Genomic DNA, 6936 nt, shown 5'->3' with positions numbered 1-6936 from the left:
GGGGAGAGAGAGAGAGAAAGGAGAGAGAGGAGAGAGAGAGGAAAGAGAGAGAGAAAGGAGAGAGAGGAGAGGAAAGAGAGAGAGAGAAAGGAGAGAGAGGAGAGGAAAGAGGGAGAGGAGAAAGGAGAGAGAGGAGAGAGAGGGGAGAGAGACAGAAAGGAGAGAGAGAGAAGAGAGAGAGGAAAGAGAAAGGAGAGAGAGGACAGAGAGAGGAGAGAGAGAGAAAGGAGAGAGAGAAGAGAGAGAGGAGAGAGATGAGAGAGACAGAAAGGAGAGAAAGAGAGAAGAAAGAGGAAAGAGAGAGAGAGAAGGAGGAGAGAGAGGAAAGAGAAAGAGGAGAGAGAGAGGAGAGATAGAAAGAGAAAGAGAGTGAGAGGGAGACATCTGTGTCTCTGCACATAGGTGTGGTTGTTTCAGGAGTCTGGGCAGCCAGTAAATGAACAAGAGGCCTCTTACAACATAGTGAAGGTCAACCCATGACAATGGATTCCAAACACCCAGATGCACTCAGAAAGGGACTCTTCATATTTTCAAGAGTATATTAGAACAATTTCCAGACTTGAGATTAAGACTATATCACAAGAGTAAGTGATTGACAGTCTAGGCTGGCTGAAGTCATCTACAGGCCTGTTTGGTGCCATAAAGATATTGTGGGTGAAAGATAACCATGGGCAGCATGGGTCCTCACAGTTCTGGTTGGCTAAAGACACCTTCACGTTCTGCCATATGAGGAGGTGCTGGTATAGTAAGCAAAGACATGATGGACAAATTGTAGAGGAAGTAAAGCAGAACAGTTCATGTGCTGTGGAAAGAAGCAGATTGAAGAAGCAAAGACCATGATGAGGACCTGGCTGATGTGGGTGGGCTGCTTGTTACCTGGGGTCAGGGTGACTCATTATCCAGACTGTGTTGAGGACCACGTCGGCGTCCTGTGGTCCTGCTGCAGCCAGTGTCTGTGTTGACACTCATGACCCATATTGCCACCAAAGACCACAAGGATTTCTGGAGTCTTGTCTGCCACCTGTGACCATTTTTGTGCTTAAAGATCATTCTGCCACTGTGATCATGCTGAGCTGAATTACCTGTGCTGCTACCAAGTGCCATGTCGGCCCAAGCCGTGGTGTAGAGACATGTATAGGTCTGTGGTCCCACTGCAGCCAGAGTCTGTGTTGATGTCTGTGGCTTCTGAATCCACTGAAGGTCATGCCAGTGCTTGGGGCTCTGGAATGCTACCTGGGGCCATGTTGCTGTTTAAGGGCCACACAACCACTTGAGTGGTGCCAATCTGAGTGTCCTTCTGGGGCCATGGTGATATCCAGGCTCAGACTGCTGCCCAGGACAAGTCTGGGTCCATGTTATTGCCACAGCCAGGGTCTATGTGGGTATGCATGGACCATGTTGACACCAAAGGCCACATGGATGCCTGAGTATAGACCATAACCTGTGGTTATGTTGGTGTGTGGGTCCTGTCCTGCCGTAGGGGCCACGGCAATCTGAGTGACTTCTGCTGCTACATGGGGCCATGGTTGCCCAAGTCTGGGCTGCTGTAAAGAGTCATGTCTGATTCCATGTCTCTACAGCAGCCAGGATCTGAGTTGATGTCTGTGGCTCCTGTTACCACCTAAGGCCATCAGGATGAGACTATGTTGGTGTCTGTGTGCAAAGCTGCTGCTATGGTCACATTGATCTGGATGGCATTTAGTTAATTAATTTTGCAGGGTTTTCTTTTGAGAGGGAATTCTGCAAGGGTCATGGACAGATATGGAGACACTGGGAAGTGAGCAGAAGTGGGTGCATGATGTGAAATTCCCATAGAATCAATCAAGAATTATGGTTAAGAGAGAGAGAGAGAGAGAGAGAGAGAGAGAGAGAAGGGGTTGAAATTGTACAGGATGTTTAGGGGAGATGACCTCTAAGAAATTAGTTTCTGTTCGCTTCAGCGGCACATATACTAAAATTGGAACAATACAGAGAAGATTAGCATGGCCCCTACGCAAGGATGACACACAAACTCATGAAGCATTCCTTATTTTTTATTTTGAACGGTATTATTTATAAAGCAATAAAACAATAAAAAACAAAATTATAGGTGGAAGGGAGACATTTACTCTTAGGACAGACTTTTCTAAATTCTTTTTATTTCAGAATTTATTCAACAATAAATTATTTAGTAGAATTAAGAAAATCGGATGGTATATTAAAGTAGACTAGCAAATAATAGCAATACAATTTCAAGTGTTTATAGGCATGAAGTAGTCCACATACTTGAAGTTATATGCTTTGGGCCTTGTGGAAATGTAATTAAGTGCTACATTTTTACTTTTGGAAATGTGATGAAAAGAACATTTAATAAATAACTTTAAAAAACTAGTTTCTTCTTTGTCTAGAAGCCCCAAATGGCCTTGGGGCACCTTGTTCTTTCCAAAGCCAGAGAGAGCAAAAGTATTTGGAGACTCTGATCCTTATCTCATTCCTAAATGGTTTTCGGGTTATAATTTAGAGTAGCTACAGAGGCCCATTAAAGAAAGCTCATGATTAAGTGAACAGAAACTGTGGCCTGGTGGAGACCCAGTGTTCTAGGTGGACAGTGTCCATCACCTAGTCATAGGACCCTCTAAAGTCACACCAAAGGTATAGGGAGAATAATTTTTCCTAGAGAGGCATGATGGTGCAGCACACAGTCAATCCCTGGATTCTGAAAGCAGAGGCAAGAAGATCTTATTGAGCCTTGTATACATAGCACTATACAGGACTGTCAACACTATGTAGTAAGACTGTGTCTAAACTTTTTCTCATTAGTTTATATACTACCCATTTCATTCCTAGAATTCTCCCTACCCAGTGTAGTTCTTGCATGCTATGTTGAGTTTCAGTTGGGTCTGTCTATCCACCCCAGGGTGGCCAGATCAGACTTTCCCTTTTTTTTTTTTCTGTCTCTTCCATTTGGATTTTGGACACTTGCTGAATCTAAGTATAACTTTTCTGATACTTTAGGCTCCTTTACTTTTTCTAGAAATGCCCCCTTTCACCAAGTGTCAGTTTGTTTATCATATGTCTGACCTCTATACCTGCTTAAACTGCATGACTGTATTTCTCACTTTACCCCTCCATTGTCCTCTGTGTGATTGCTGAGTTGTATACTTGCATGAGCTTGAAATATTCCCTCATAACTTGAGCAGATTATCTTTGGACTTTCACTTGAGTACATTTTTAAACTTTTTTATTAAGGACCCCAAAAATATTATCCAATAATGGAAGCATCATAGCTCTGAGCTATCAATGTTTATGCAGAGGAACAATAGGGTATTCTGAGTTGGAGGTGTCCTTTAATGGAGACATTTGTGGCAGATCTACACAGCTTCTCACCAGTTTTTTCTAGTCTCAGTCTCTCCAAGAAAGGTGATGTCAGACATTCAGGGTCCAGTGTGGCAGAAGATGAAGAGAAGATCTGTGGAAAATTTTACCACTTACACATTGTATCTTAGTGCTGCAATGTCCCTGGTACTGCTCTCCTCCTGTCCTGAGTTGATGAGGTGCCCATGCCATAAAAGTGTCATGTAAACCTAGTCCCTGAGTCCTACTGTCTTTCTGAGTCTCTTCTTTATGATCACTGAGAGACCAAAGTAGAAACAGTCATTATTACAGGTTTCCAATTATAAAAATTGGTCCATAATGTAGATTACTGTTTCCCATGATCTTTGCTTTCCACTTTCTATGGTGACTTCCAACAGGAGCAGTGAGGCCAATACCCCACATCCTAGCCTAGGCCCATGTCTGTCACATCCTTTAGGCCTCTTTGAAGACCTTTATTGACCCTGAGTGAACCCTTACTTGGTTTCCTGAGAAATTCTCAACAACATGTCATCAGCACAGATCCTAAATCTGTTTGGCAAATGCCTTGGCCTTCCTCCTGATCCTGCCTCTTCTATGTTAGTTCATAGACTGATGTTTCCCTGGTGCTTTGAATAAAAAATATTCTCACAGACCACTGGGAGGAGAAGGTGAGCAGTAGTGAGGGTGGCCACACCAGCCTGCTGAGAGGAAATGCTTAAGCAGCAATGTGACAGGCTGGACAAGGCCAGACCACAGGAAGTAGAAGCGTGAGAAACAGCTAGCTGAACCAGGCAAGGATGCTGGGAGGAGAAGTATAAGCAGCAATGTAACAGGGTAGTCCAGGCCAGGCTGCTGGGAGGAGAAGCATAGGCATCAGCATGAAGGGCCAGACTGGGTCAGGCTTCCTGGAGAAGAATGAGCGTAGTGTGTTTTACTGGGTCAGACCACTGGGAAGAAAAGTGTGAGCAGCAATGCAGCAGGCCATGATGGCAGCAGTGGCCTCCAGACATTATCTGACCACTGGAGCTTCAGCTTCAACCCTGCCAACAGCAGGTGTTATGATCATCTGAGCCTTGGGCCCATAGGTACCCGGAGGAACAATGACCAAAGGCTCTCCTCTGCCCACACCTGAAGAAGCAATCAACAGAGCCACAGACCCCAACTACACCAATTGGAGAAAATGTATCCCCTGAAACACAGACTCTACCTATTCTGGTTGGAGGAAGAGATGTGTAGACAACAGGGTAAGAATACACTCAACAACATAAAGAGCAAGACAACACCGGACCCTAGTAGTTCTACAACAGCAAGGCCTGAACATCCCAATGCAGATGAAACAGAATAAAACACATTAAAAATAACTTTATGATGATGATTGAGGTCTTTAAAGAGGAAATAAAAATTAAAAAATGGAGGAAAAGACAAAAATTGGAAGAAATCAATAAATTTCTTTAAAAAAAATCCATGAAAAAGCAGTCAAACAAGTGAAAGAAATAGTTCACGACTTGAAAACTGAAATAGAGTCAATAAAAAATAAACACAAATTAAAGGAAATATGGAGATAGAAAATTTGAGTAAACAATCAGGAACTACAAATGTAAGCATACACAACAGAATATAAGAGATAGAAGAGAGAATCTTAGGCTTTGAAGACATGATAGAGGAAACAGATTCATCAGTCAAAGAAAAATGCTAAATCCAACAAATTCTTAAAATAAAATGCCAGGAAATATGGAACACCATAAAAAGACCAAACCTAAAAATAATAGGAATTGAAGAAAATTCAGCTCAAAGGCATGGAAAATATATTCAACAAGGTCATAGGAGAAAGCTTTCATAACCTAAGAAGGGTCAAACCTATAAAAATGCAAGTAGCTTACAGAACACCAAATAGACTGAACCAAAAAAGAAAGTCTCCTCATCTCAAAATCAAAACACTAAAAATACATAATAAAGAAAGAATATTAAGAGCTACAAAGAAAGGAAAAGCCAAGTAACAGATAATGGCAGACCTATCAGAATTACAACTGACTGCTTAGTAGAAACAATGAAAGTCAGAAGGTCAGGCTAAGAGACCATGGATGCCATACAGACTAATATTCCCAGCAAAACTTTCATTCAACATAGATGGAGAAAACAACATATTCCATGGTGAAACCAGATTTAATCAATACTTACCCACAAATGTAGCCCAAAAAAATGTACTAGAAGGAAATACAAGAAGAGATACAAAGAACATACCTAAACATAATAAAGGCAATATACAGAAAATCAACAGCCAACCTCAAACTAAATGGTAAGAAACTCAAAGAGATCCTAATGAAATTAGGAACAAGAAAGGACTCTCTCCAATCTATTCAGTATAATACTTGAAGTTATAGATTATAGCTACAGCAATAAGACAAAAATTGAAGATCAAGGGAATTCAAACTGGAAAAGAAAAAGTCAAAGTTTCATTGTTTGCTGATATATTTACATAAGTGACCCTGAAAATAACACCAGGAAACTCCTATAATTGATAAACACTTTAATCAGTAGCCCTCCTATATATAGATGATAAGTGGTCTGAGAGAGAAATCAGAGAAACTTCATCTGTTTAATAGCTACAAATGACATCAAGTATCTTAGGATAACTTTAAGAAAACAAGTGAAAGACCTGTAAGACAAGAACTTTACATCTTTGGTTTTTTTCTAAAATATTTATTTATTTACTTATTTATTATGTATACAATATTCTGTCTGTGTGTATGCCTGCAGGCCAGAAGAGGGCACTAGACCCAATAACAGATGGTTGTGAGCCACCATGTGGTTGCTGGAAATTGAACTCAGGACCTTTGGAAGAGCACACAAGGCTCTTAACCTCTGAGCCATCTCTCCAGCCCCAACTTTACATCTTTGAAGAAAGAAATTGAAGAAGACACCAGAAAATGGAAAATTCTCCCATGTTGTTCGATAGGTAAAATTAAATAGTAAAAATGCCAATCTTACCAAAAGCAATCTACAGAGAAACCTCAACAGAGGAATCTCAAATGGCTGATATTAAGGAAATATCAGCATCCTTAGCTATCAGAGAAATGCAAATGAAAACAACTCTGAGATACCATCTTACACCTGTCAGAATGGCCAAGAACAAAAATACTGATGACAACTTATGCTGGAGAGGTTGTGGAGTAAGGGGAACACTCCTCGATTGCTGCTAGGAGTGCAAACTGGTACAATCAGTTTGGAAACCAGTACGGTAATTTCTCAGAAAATTAGGAATCATTCTATCTCAAGACCCAGAAATACCACTCTTAGGCGTATACCCAAAAGATGCTCAATAATACCAAAAGGACATTTGTTCAACCATGTTTATAGCAACATTATTCGTAATGTCCAGACCTGGAAACAGTCTCAATGCTCCTCAACTGAAGAATGGATAAGAATATATTTACGCATAAGTTGTTTTAGACATAAAACAAAGAATAACCAGCCTACAATCCCCAACCTCAGAGAACTTAGACAACAAAGAAAACCCTAAGAGAGAAATACATGGATTTGACTGGGAAGGAGAAAAACACAAGATCTCCTGAGTCAACTGGGAGATTAGGGGTCAGAGGGGGA

At 41.1% G+C, this 6936-nt stretch overlaps 1 non-coding gene across 1 annotated transcript; it reads left to right on the top strand.

Moving 5' to 3' along the window:
- Window positions 1-1929: 1929 nt before the first annotated feature.
- LOC126495820 (U6 spliceosomal RNA) lies at window positions 1930-2034 on the top strand. Its single transcript, XR_007590245.1, has one exon. It is a non-coding gene; the product is annotated as a U6 spliceosomal RNA (small nuclear RNA).
- The last annotated feature ends 4902 nt before the right edge of the window (window positions 2035-6936 follow it).

Source organism: Alexandromys fortis, unplaced genomic scaffold, assembly GCF_014885135.2.
Source record: "Alexandromys fortis isolate MF-2015 unplaced genomic scaffold, M_Fortis_MF-2015_v1.1 scaffold_639, whole genome shotgun sequence".
NCBI classification, from domain to species: domain Eukaryota; kingdom Metazoa; phylum Chordata; class Mammalia; order Rodentia; family Cricetidae; genus Alexandromys; species Alexandromys fortis.
Note: the sequence above shows the minus strand (reverse complement) of the source record. Positions and strands in the feature narration are given on the sequence as shown.